Below are 13,123 nucleotides of genomic sequence, written 5' to 3'. Positions count from 1 at the left end.
GAAATTGCGGTCCTTGAAGAAGGAGGCCATCTGGGTTGTACGGTTTTGGAACTGGTCCTCCTGGGAGCAGATGCGGCGGAGACGAAGGAATTGGGAATATGGGATGGCGTTTTTACAGAGGGCAGGGTGGGAGGAGGTGTAGTCTAGGTAGCTGTAGGAGTCGGTCGGTTTATAGTAGATGTCCGTGTTGATTCGGTCACCCGAGATAGAAATGGAAAGGTCTAGGAAGGGGAGGGAGGAGTCTGAGATGGTCCAGGTGAATGAAATCCTTCAGGAACTCCAATTGACAGTGATCACTAGTAAACCTGGAAAGTTGCAAAGCTTTCATTGTACTGCAGGTGGTTGATGCTGCTGTCTACAGCAATTTAAAATAATTATACAGACCAGAAGTTGGCTAGTCAGCCCACTGTGCCTGTGTTGGCTCTTACAAAGAGTGAGGCAATTAGTCGCATATCCTTTACTCATAATTTTTACATTTTCTTTTACTCTAAGTTGTAAATCTTCCCTTGTATTTATCTAATTCCCTTCTGAAAGATACATTGAATCTACTTCCATTGCCCTTCACATAGCACATTCCAGATCCCAATGCACTCATTAAAATGGCACTCTGCACTTTGTCAGGTATGAACATGTTCTCCTGTACCTGTTGAAAACAGTTAAGAGGTATCTCCTGAAATTGTTTCTTGTCTTTCAGAAGAAGAACAGATTCTGTTTTGGACACGTAGCTCTCCGGGAACAGCCATTACTTTTGATGTGGCACCACAAGCTGGAGCACAGTCTCATCAGTTGGATTCTCCACTACAGAGGCAGCTCATAGCTTGGTCTGAGGGGAGCTCCAAGCATTTCGTAAAGAAGTAGAGCTCTTTGTTTCTATTAAATAAATTGACAGTGTGATGGGTTTTCAGATTGGCTCTTGTCCCAGTCCTTTTTAGATAATAAACGGAATGTATCCATCTAGCTGTGATGTCAGTGTTGGTACAGTGGGGGCATATAGGGTCCTCTGAAAGACCAGCACTGGGTGAGATGGATGTGGTACTGTATCTGTGTTTCAAACTCCATATATGCATGACGTTACTCGCCCTATCACATGATTCACAATGAACCAGAGCAGAGGTCTCACTGTACTGCAGTATCGATCTGATCACTGAGGTACACTTCATCTTCTGTAAGGGAGCAATATGTGGATTGTACAGAGTGGAGGCTGTACTCCGGTCTGTTAGAGTGAAGATTGATGGAGCCTTACATGACTGAATTGAACCCAATGGAAGCCAAGTCCTGCTTTTGTTGCATTTGTAATGAGATACCTGGTGGGAGAACCTTTTGGCTCCTGTGTTGAGTGGTCTGGAACCCTGATGTTGTGCACTGTATCTGATGGGTAGAGACTACTCTGCACTGAACACAGCCCAAAATGTCAGCAAGCACTCACTATCAAAGAATATTTTGTTGAATTTATTAATGGCAGCCATTTAAAAGCTGTCACTTTTTAATTAAAACTCATATTAACATAATTATAATTCATTCCAAAGAATGTTCAGATATAATTAATTAATGCCTCGTCACATTTAATTTCACTGCTTGGCAATTTAATCAGTGCAATTAAAACGACAACACATCATTTAAAAGATAAATTAAAAGCTGAGAAAGATGTTTGCACTCTTCTAATCAGATAAGTGCCAACAATGTAAAATCTGAGAAGTCCCAATTAATTGCATGCAAATCCTGTACATCTACGCAATTATATCTGATATTAACCAACATACAATGTACATTTCACAGAATCCCAATATCACAGCATGTAGGAGTCATTTAATTCCACTTGCAGATCTCTTTGTTAAAAATTGACGCTTTTTGTTAAAGCATGAAATGTCAGTGTTATTTATATTACATGATGTTATAATCTTAGATGTTTCCGCTCTCCATTCACATACACAAGCATAATTAGGTGGTTAGGGACTAGTGGGGCACAGCAGTTGCACAGATCTGCAAAGGCATCTCTATCCTAAATGCTTGGATGAGCAATGCCGGAGGACATCCCCTAGTGTTATAACAGCTGTGATTTAATGGGTTGCACTCTCCTTAGAGTCAGAAGATGGTGAGAAACGGAAGCATGAACCTAAAAATCAGGCTGATTCCCAGTGCAGTACTGAAGGAGTGTGGGTGCTCTGTCTGCGGTAAGATTTTGAACCAAGGCCCTAGTATCCCCCTGCTGATAATTGTAAACAATTCCATGCTTTCCTTTTTAAGAAGAGTTTGTTTGTTTGTTTGCTGGGGGTGTTCTGTCTGGTGTACTGGGCAAAATGTATCCATTAACCAACATGACTAAAGTTTGTTATTGGATCATTATCACTTCCCTCTTTTCAAGATCTTGCTGTGTGTAAATTGAGTACTGTACAGATTGTTATGAGAATGGAAGTGTTCTTGTTTTTATTTGCTTTTCTCTAAGCCTACTCTCTCTTTTTCACAATAATAATTGCTTCTGTGTGAGCTGTAAAAGAATTTCTATTTATATAGAAACTTTAATGTACAAAATCCTTTATGAAGTGTTTTTTTCACAAGTGTTATACAGAATTTTATATGGATGGTAATGCCGGACATGTTAGACGCCCGAATAAAACTTGGCTTGATAGATCACATGTTTAATTTTTGCAGTTAGTTGCTGTGGTGGCTAGTCAGTGAAACATTCACAGAACATAAGAACTAGGAACAGGAGTAGACCGTTCGGCCCTTCAAGCCTGTTCCGCCACTCAATAAGATCATGACTGATCTTTTCATGGACTCGCCTCCACTTAGCCATGCTCTCACCATAGCCTTTGTTCAAAAAAAAAAATCTATCTTAACTTTAAAAATGTTCACTGAAGTAGCATCGACTACTTTACTGGGCAAGGAATTCCATAGGTTAGCAACACTCTGGGTTCCTTCTCAATTCAGTCCGAAATCTGCTCCCTCTACTCTTGAGGCTATCCCCTCTTCACGCGCCAGTGGAAACATCCTCTCTACTTCTATCTTATAAAATTATGAAGGGAATAGATATGTTTCTATAAGATTCCCCCTCATTCTTCTGTATTCCCATGAATATAATCCCAGTCTACTCAGTCTATCCTCAACACCAGAATCAACTGAGTGAATCTCCTCTCCCAGTGCATCCTTTCTCAAGTAAGGAGACCGAAATTGCACACATTACTCCAGGTGTGGCCTCACCTACACCCTATGCAGGTGCAAAATAACCTCCCTGCCTTTCATTTCAATCCCTTTAGCAATGAAGGACAACATTCCGGTTGCCTTAATTACTTGTTATACCTGCAGGCCAGCATTCTGTGATTCATGCACAAGGACACCCAGGTCCCTCTGCAGAGCAGCATGCTGCAAGTTTTCATCATTCAAGTAATAATCCTTTATACTGTTACTGCTACCAAAATGGATAACTTGCCCACTTACTCAAAATATCTATGTTCTTCTGTTTCACAGTTCACTGCACACTTTGTTCTGCTACTCATCTTAGTGTCGTCTGCAAACTTTGACACAGTCCAAGTCATCTATATAAATTGTAAATTATTGTGGTCCCTGAGGCACTCCACTCGTCACTGATTACCAACCAGAAAAGCACTATTTATCCCCACTCCTTGCTTCTTGTTAGTAAACCAATCCTCTGTCCATACAAACACTTTATTTGTAACACAATACAACCTTATCTTATGCAGCAGCCTCTTGTGCGGCACCTTGTCGAAGGCCTTTTGGAAATCTAGATACACCACATCCACTGGGTCCCCATTGTCCACCTTGCACATAAATCTTCATAGAATGCCAAAAGATTTGTTAGGCATGACCTGCCCTTTAAGAACTCATGCTATGTCTGCCGAATGGGACAATTTGTATCGAGATGCCTTGCTATTTCTTCCTTGATAATAGACTCCAGCATCTTCCCCACTACAGAGGTTAAGCTAACCAGTCTATAATTCCCCATCTTTTGTCTACCTCCCTCTTTAAACTGTGGCATCACATTTGATGTTTTTCAATCTGCTGGGACTACCCTAGTGTCCAACGAATTTTGGAAAATTACCACAAGTGCACTTGCTATTTCTCCCATAGCAAGAGAGATGGTACTACCATCTCTTTTAGTACCCTGGGATGCATTCCATCAGGGCCAGGAGATCCTTCCGTCCATTAGCTTGCCCAACACTACCTCTTCCATAATAATGATTGTTTCCAGGTCCTCACTTTTGTCTCTGTCAATTACTGGCGGATCTGTGTCCTCCGCTGTGAAGACTGATACAAAATGCATGTTCAATGCCTCAGCCATTTCATCATATCCCATAAGTAAACGCCCCTTCTCATCCTCTAAAGGACCAATGTTTAGACACTTTTTTTGTTTCATATATTTATAGAAACATTTGCTATCTGTCTTTATATTCTGTGCCAGTATTTTTTCCTCATGTTCTATCTTACTTCTCTTTATAGCTCTTTTTGTAGCTTTCTGTTAACCTTTAAAGTTTTCCCAGCCTTCTAGTTTCTTGCTGTCCTTGGCCAATTTGTATGCCTTCTATTTCAATTTGATAGCCTATCTTATTTTCTCAGATACCCATGGTAGATTATGCCTTCTCTTACAGTCTTTCCTTTTCACTGGGACATACTTTTGCTGAGCACTTTGAAAGATTGCACTGAAAGTCCTCTACTAGTCGTCATTATGAGGCTGCAGGTGTTCTTTGATAGCCTTAATAGTGTAATAACCTTATGTGTTGCTATGTACAGAAGACAGTTACAAATATCTTAGCATAAAACAAAATTTTAACGATTTCCCAATTCTATCCTTTTGCAGATACACAATTCCATGGAAATTTCACTCCTTTCTCAGCTAGGGTTTTAATTAATCTGACTCAGTTTCTTTTTCTTGGACCTCAGGCAAAATTTTACAATTCCTTTCAGAGTCTGTTGGCTCGAATCTTCAATTCTGATGGCCTGAACTATCTTAGAGCTAACAATTTGAAGACTTTTATATAAGCTCTTTTCATTTGGAAACTCCAGAGACTACAAAACAATTATGCTGAGCTGGTTTGATTCCTCTGCTCCACATTGTGATCTATTTACTCTGCCTGTCATAAACTCATCAGTTTAAACATTTCCATCCATTAATATCTAGACAGATTACTGAAATTGCAAACCTTCTTAGAAGTGATGTGTTTAGATCAATATTCAAGTGACTTTCTGATCTTAAAAGACCTTCACTGGGCTAATCAAAATGCATTATCTCTATTTTTAGAGAAGTCCAAATTCCAAAAATAGTAATGTTTATCACAGTGACATACAGGGAGACATTAGGCACAGAAGTTGGTAGGTTTTAAGAAGTTCCTTAAAGGAGGAGTGAAAGGCAGAGACGTTTATGGGAGGAATTCCAGGGTTTAGGTCATAAGCAATTGGAAATGCAGCTGCCAATGTTGGAGGAATCAAAATTGGGGATTCTTCAGAGGATTGGAGGAGTACAAAGACCTCTGAGGATGTAGTACAGGAGGAAAGTACAGAGAAGGAGACTACAGGGATATAAAGGTGAGTATTTTAAATTCAAGATGTTTCCATTTCAGGAGCCATTAGAGTGAATGCAGGTGATGTGCGAATGGCACTTGGTGTCTCGGAAGAGCTCTGGTTTCTGGAGGATCAGGAGAATATTGGAATAGCTGCATCTAGACGTAGCAGAAGAATGGTTGAGGTTTTCAGTTGCTGGAGAGCAGTGGCAATAGGGCTGATATGTTGGGATCCACTGATATACTTTTGAAGTACGGTGTCTGTTCTCATCAATCTACCATCTTGGCCATGAAAACAAGTTAAGAAGACTCTGATTGGTTTTGTAGGAAAGATGATGGCTGAGAGGAGACATGTTAGAGGGATACAAATTTATGAGAGGCCTAGACAAGGTGGATATTCAGGGTGGAAGTTTCAATTACAAGGGGGCACCGGTTCAAGGGGAGAGGGGTAGAGTTTAATGGAGATGTGTGAGGGACACTTTTCAGACAGAGCATGGTAGGTGCTTGGAGCGCACTGCCAGAAGAGGTGGTGGAAGCTGGGATGTTAGCAACATTTAAGAGGCATCTGGATGGTTACACAAATAGGAGGGAATAAAGGGATAAGGGCAAAAGATTTATGTTTTTAGTTTGGTTAGGGCACGATGATCAGTGTGATTGGTGGACTGAAGGGCCTGTTCGTGTGCTGTACTTCTCTTTTATTCTTTGTTCTTTCGTTCTAGTATGAAAATAACTAAATCTAATTATATTTGTCAAAAATAGAACTTGGGGTGGGAGCCAAGTTCTAAAACAGAGACATGGGACTTCATTCTGATGTCTCATCTAAAAGATGATCCTCCTGATAGTGCAGCATCCCCTCAGTAATACATTGGATCAAAGAGTTAAATAAAGATATTTCTGTACAAAGCTGGAGGCTGAGTTTGCAGAATGAAGTGTTGCAGAATGAGAGATTTGGCTGGTGTTGCTTCTTTATAGTTGCTATTTTGTTCACCACTTTTTACTCTCAATATTTTCTCCACTCGTTTGTACCACCAATGAATCCTTAGATAAATTACAAACAACTGCAATTCAAGAGTTTTACTCTAGCATTGACACCTTGCTATTGTGTTACTTATGAGCACATGTGCACATTGAGATTTCTGAACTCTTAGTCATTGTGGCTGTTATTGAACATCTTCCTCAGTTATGGAATCATCTTCCACATTGAATCCTTAAGTTTGTTTTTCAGGATCAGACAGAAGAGGCTTTAACAGTGGGGGGGGGGGGGGGGGGTAACTGCATTTGGCAATTTAATCTCATTAGCAGAAATAACAAGAAGGCTTTTGGCTGGAGAAACTTTAACAGGCGTGGCAGCACATATGAAGAAAGAAACAGAGCTAACACTCTGAGTCCAATGCAATTCCTTGGAACCTGAGCCCTTCAGTTCTGAAAAATAATCAATACACTCAATGTTAACTGTTTTTCTTTCCACACATCATTGTCAGACCTTCTGAGTTTCCTCAGCAACTTCTGCTCAGAATTTCAGCATCTACAGTGTTTTGCCTTTATCTGAGATTTTAATTCACTGCCAGAAATTGCATAAAGAGCACAGTGAATCTGGTAATTATATAACATAATAATCTAATTCTGGGCTTGATTTCAGGCATTTTCCTCCATTCTCATCCCTTGTGTTTATATAGCACAATTAACGTAGTGAAATATCCACAGGAGTGTAAATCAGAAAAAAAAATCAATTTCATAATAAAGAATTAGGACAGGTTACCAAACACTTGGCCACAGAGGTGGATTTTGAGAAACATCTAAAGGAAAATGAGGTGAAGAGATAGGGTGACAGTATGGTTAAATGTAATGAAAATAATTTGCTTACAGCGTAATCACCAATTGGATGAGTTGCACCAAAAGGCTTCTTTTCAGTGTTGAAATTTATATTGTACAATTACTTTTGTGGCCTAGCTGTGTTTATTAAGTTGCACCACTAGATGGTGGTGTTATATCAAACTATTTATTGGCCTGGGTTATTGGGCGTCAACAGCAAAGGCAGCATTTATTGATAGTTGTCCCTTAAGAAGGTGGTGGTGAGCAGCCACCTTGAACCGCTGCAGTCCACCTGCTGTGGTTACACCCACCTGCTGTCATTAGGGAGGGAATTCAGGACTTTGACTCAGTGGAACTGAAGGAATGGTGATATATTTCCAAGGCAGGATGGTGAGTGACAGGGAGTGGTGTTCCCATGCATTTGTGGCTCTTGTTCCTCTAGATGGAAGTGGGAAAGCATGGACTAGTGGTATTATTGTTAAACTGTTAAATCAGAACTCATTCAATGTTTTGGGGACCCAGGTTCAAATCTTGCCCTGGCAGATGGTGGCATTTGACTTCAATAAAGAACTTGGAATTAGGGATCTAATAATGGCCATAAAATCATTGTTGGAAAAAACCCATCTGGTTGACTAATGTCCTTTAGGAAAGGAAACTGCCATCCTTACCTAGTCTGGCCTATATGTGACTCCTGACACACTGCAAACTATTTGACTCTGAACTGCCCTCTGGGTAATTAGGGATGGGTGGTAAATGCTAGTGTAGTCATAGAGGTCCACATTCCATTAATAATTTTTAAAAAAACATGATTGTGGGTTTGAAGGATGCTATCTGAGGATCTTTGGTGAATTTCTGCAGTGCATCTTGTAGATAGTACACACTGCTGCTACTGAGTGCCGGTGGTGGAGGGAGTGGATATTTATGGATGTGGTGCCAATCAAACAGACTCCTTTGTCCTGTATACTGTAAAGCTTCTTGAGTGTTGATGGAGCTGCACCCATCCAGGCAAGTGAGGAGTATTCCATCACATCCCTTGTAGACAGTGGACAGGCTCTGGGGAGTCAGGAGGTGCGTTGCACACTGATCTGCTCCTGGAGCCAGGCTTGCACTGCGTTCACACCTGAATCAGGGTGTTGTGACCAGATGAGGAGCTGTGGGATGGTTCTCCTTTTTACCAATGCCTTGTTTGACTGAAGCAGATTTTTTAAAGAAAGGATATACTTGCCAATCCAGTTTAACTGTTTATGTCTGTGACTAACTTTCCCTCTATTTTTTCTACTATGTGAAACCTCCCAGCAGCTGTGCAACTTTGGCTATGACCATAAAGGACACAAGTGGGCAGGTTTACCTGTGTTTATTTTATAAAGGATAAAAAACCGTGTTTATTGTTCTTGACCTGGAGTAAAGGAAATAGTAAAAATGCTCCTAGTTAATGTGTACACACACTCTCAAACTTCACACATGCAGACAAATAGATTGCAGAGTCCATTAAAAATTGAAACCACAGCCCTTGAAGGCTGCTTGCTTGATTGAATCCAGGCTGGACTCGGTATTCCTGCTAGTTGCTGTGTTGAGGTGATTCCAAGATGCAGAATAATGACTCACCTGTTCTTCTGGTGATTGCAGTCATTGGATTGAGTTCTGGAAGAATTCCTGTGGTACCTGCAGAGACAAAATTAGCAAATGGTTCAAAACCTACAAGTTCAACAGGAAGAGAGAGTGGCAATCCTTTTCAGTCTTTAATGCTTCAGTGTGTAGTTCACAGAGGAAAAACAAGTGCTTAACACAAAGGGTTAGCTATCTTGTCGTATGACCTCTCTCCAATTAACCAGTAACCCAAATCTGATTGTGGTTAGTGGATTCCAGGCTTGTCTTGCTTGATGAGGTTACGCTTCGGCAGATTTCTTACAGATACAGAGTCCCAAAACCTGATCACATTGAATAGTTTGTCTCTACCCAGTTGAGTATCCACATGATTGTTGAGATTGCTTTGGTAATGGGAAGCTGATAGACCTGATTCATAGTCCTTATGTTGTTACTGGTGATGTTTTACAGACTGGCTATTCCCATTTGAATGGAGTTTAAATGTAGAAGGCACAGTGATACAAATATTCACTTGTCTTTGATTTCAAATCCGTGGAATGTGTTTTAATTCATAAATTCACTTTTATATCTTCGTGGGATGGCAAGACAGATATCTGAAGAAAGGCACTGGGCCAGTCAGTCTGTATTCACTGGCTATTGGAAGAATGGGGGCAGAAGATCTTATAGAAACCTATGAAATTCTAACAGAATTAGATTAGGTACATGCAGGAGAGAAGTTTCCGATAACCAGAGAGTCTTGAACCGGGGTCACAGTCTAAGGATACAAGGACGGCCATTTAGGACTGAGAAATGTCTTCATCCGGAGAGTGAGGAGCCTGTGGAACTCTCTGCCACTGAAGGTCGTTGAGGCTAAAACATTGAATGTTTTCACAAAAGGGATTAGATATAGTTCTTATGCCTAAAGGATTGAATGATATGGAGAGAAAGCAGGAACAGGGCACTGAGTTGGATGAATAGCCCTGATCACATTGAATGATGGAGCAGGCTCAACGGGCTGATCTTTAAGAGAATTGTGCTTCTGTGTGCTCTATATGGTTTATTTTGTTTGGATTGTATGGACACTGGCACTGCAGGCTGTACTGTAGTGAATCTATTGAGCTTAGTTTGACAGCAAATCTCTAGTGTTTGCTGAGGAAAGTATTTCACAGGCTCCACAGCCTGAAGTTGTTTGTATAAGAAACCATGCCAGAGGTTTCTGGTTATCCGGGGAGACCAGTTGGTTAATAGAAGCAGTTTATCTTGTGTTCAGAGGTGGTGCATTTCAGTGTAAATCCTGACATAGGCAATGATGCAGTTTTAAAGGGGGAGTGGGATTATGGAGGTCTGGGTACAGAAATCGTTGAGCAGGGAAGTTGAGGAGGCTGTTTCAAAAAATAATTAATGGTCCTTGACAAACAAAAAGTGTAAAAGCTGAAAAGTGATGGTAAGTTTCTATGCAGCATTGACTAGGTCTCAGCTGGAGTATTCTGGTCAATTCTGGGCACCAGTCTTTAGGAAGGATGTCTGAGACTTGGACAGAGGTGGGAGGAGGTTTACTAGAATGGGGTCTGGAGAAACTGAGTTGTTCTCCATAGAACAGAGTCATATTGTTTGATTAAGTCAAAGGAGAAGTTGTTTCCAGCATCAGTAGCACTCAGTGAATGGAGGACATAGGCTGAAGGTAATCGGTTAGGGTGGGGAAAGGGCTGTAGAAATGAGGAACTATATCCTGTGACTCAGTGAGATGTTGTGAATTGGAAAGCAGTGTGTGACGATGCTGTGGCTTTGAGAGGAGCATTTTGTCCTTGTTTTGTTTTTGAAGAGAGTTTGTAAGGCAGAGGTTCAGAGCTGTCTACCAGATCCACTGGAGTAAACCGCTTGAGAGGTCTTGGGTTTTGTTTAACAGCCTGAACAGAAATAAGCTCAGGGCTGGCAACAGACAATAAGTAACTCTACTCTGCCCTTCAGCTTGTGACAGCTGTGTTCCTGAGAAACAGAGGAACCAGAGTCAGTTTCCAGTGTGATCTGAGCAGCTAAGGACCGGGGATGTGACAAGCTTCTCCTTGAGGATGTGAGAGGTCTCCACACTGGGAGAGCCTGCTCCCTGTGCTGCTTCATGAAGTATCACACCTTGCACATGCTTTCTCAACCACTCCTGCAGCATTCTTCAACTTCCTCAATGAGTCGTGAAGAAAATAGAAAATAAGGAAATGATAGCAAAGGGAAGCCAGCAGCCGAGGCAGACAGAGTGAGAGTGAGAACTCTGCTCCCTGTGTCCAGGCAGAAGTTTAAATAAATCTGTTCATTTTAGCTGAAGAAAGCCCCCCACTCTGCTCTAAAACAGTAAAAAGCAGTAACCTCCAGGAGCAGCTGCTTAAGAACTGTGGAACGTTTCAGTCCCACACTGAGGAAAATCAACTGAAGTACAAAACAGCAAAGAAGGGGTGTACTCGAATTACGCTCCTGGTGTTGAGTGCAGGGCAAACCCATTGCTGCAGCCACAAAGCCAGAGCAATTGGCTTATTTCTAATTGGGATTATTTCTGGAAGATGATTGATGTTTCATGAAGTTAAATTGGTGGGGTTTGAGAGGTGATCCAGCTACAGGGCCTGTTTAAAAAGGTTCTGAGCCAGCCTTTCACAAAGAACACAGGAATAATGTGCAACGAATTACGTGAACAACAGATCAATTATTATTACCTGCGTTCACATTACACCTACCGAATGTTACAAGTATTCCTCTGTATTGGGTCCTCTGCTCCTAAAAGGACCATGTCCTCTCTTTATGCATTTTTCCATTAAACAGGAGTCTTGGGGACAAATGTTCCTGGTGTATTCTCCATATTAACACCTCAAATAAATAGAAACTACAACCTGCCACCACCTCCCCCATCCCCATCCCCACACCCAGCGCCCTGTGTTACTGACTGGCTCTCTACTGATGTTGATCCCTCTCCCTCACACTGTCACTCAGTAAGCCCTCTCCCCCCTAGCGTCCTGTGTTACTGACTGGATCTCACCTTGTGTATTTTTAAAAATTCATTTGTGGGACATGGGCGTCGTTGGCTGATCAGCATTTAATGCCCATCCCTAGTTGCCCCTTGAGAAGGTGGGGGTGAGCTGCCTCTTGAACTGCTGCAGTCCACCTGCTGTGGGTTGACCCACAATGCCCTTGGAGAGGGGATTCCAGAATTTTGACCCAGAGATAGTGAAGGAACAGCGATATATTTCCAAGTCAGGATGCTGAGTGGCTTAGAGGGGAACTTGCAGGGGGTGGTGCTCCCATGTATCTGCTGCCCTTGTCCTTCTAGATGGAAGTGGTCATGGGTTTGGAAGATAGATCTGATAGCTCTCATGGGTTTGTCTGAAAATCCTTTTCATAGTACACACTGCTCCTACTGAGTGCCGGTGGTGGAGGGAGGGGGTGATTGTGGATGTGGTGCCAATCAAAGTGGGCTGCTTTGTCCTAGATGGTGTTGAGCTTCTTGAGTGTTGTTGGAGCAGCCCCCATCCAGGCAAGTGGGGAGTATTCCATCACACTCCTGACTTGTGCCTTGTAGATGATGGACAGGCTTTGGGGAGTCAGGAGGTGAATTACTCATCGCAGTATTCCTAGCCTCTGACCTGCTCTAGTATCCAATGTGTTTATGTGATGAGTTGAGTTTCTGGTCAATTATAACCCCCAAGATGTTGTTAGTGGAGGATTCAGTGAATATCAAGGGTGGATGGTTAGAATGTCTCTTGTTGGTGATGGTCACAGCTTGGTATTTGTGTGGCTCGAATGTTATTTGCCATTTATCAGCACAAACCTGGATATTGTCCAGATCTTGTTGCATTTGATCATGGAGTTCTTCAGTATCTGAGGAGTCGTAAATGCTGCTGAACATTGTACAATCATCAGCAAACATCCCCACTTCTGACCTTATGATGGCAGAAAGGTTATTAATGAAGCAGCTGAAGATGGTTGGGCCTAGGACACTAACCTGAGAAACCCTTGCAGAGATGTCCTGAAGCTGAGATGACGGGCCACCAACAGCCACAATCATTTTCTTGCGTTCTAGGTATGACTCCAACCTGCATGAAGTTGGCCCCTTGATACCCATTGATTCCAGTTTTGCTAGGGCTCCACATTCAATCGAATGCAACCTTGATGTTAGAATCTGTCACTCTGATCTCCCCCCTGGAATTCAGCTCTTTCGTCCATGTTTGAACCAA

The 13,123-nt window shown here is 41.9% G+C and overlaps 1 protein-coding gene across 2 annotated transcripts in view; it reads left to right on the top strand.

Annotated features, from left to right (window-relative positions):
• Positions 1-904, top strand: part of utp18 (UTP18 small subunit processome component) — a 44,106-nt gene extending 43,202 nt beyond the window's left edge. Inside the window, exon 14 of one of the 2 annotated variants that reach the window (XM_043715164.1) lies at positions 698-904. The gene's annotated coding sequence lies outside the window, so the exon portion shown is untranslated. Of the gene's footprint in view, positions 1-694 lie in introns of both variants that reach the window. The other variant, XM_043715163.1, reaches the window with a different exon arrangement.
• Positions 905-13,123: the final 12,219 nt, after the last annotated feature.

This window comes from Chiloscyllium plagiosum, chromosome 24 (genome assembly GCF_004010195.1).
Source record: "Chiloscyllium plagiosum isolate BGI_BamShark_2017 chromosome 24, ASM401019v2, whole genome shotgun sequence".
NCBI classification, from domain to species: Eukaryota; Metazoa; Chordata; class Chondrichthyes; order Orectolobiformes; family Hemiscylliidae; genus Chiloscyllium; species Chiloscyllium plagiosum.
Note: the sequence above shows the minus strand (reverse complement) of the source record. Positions and strands in the feature narration are given on the sequence as shown.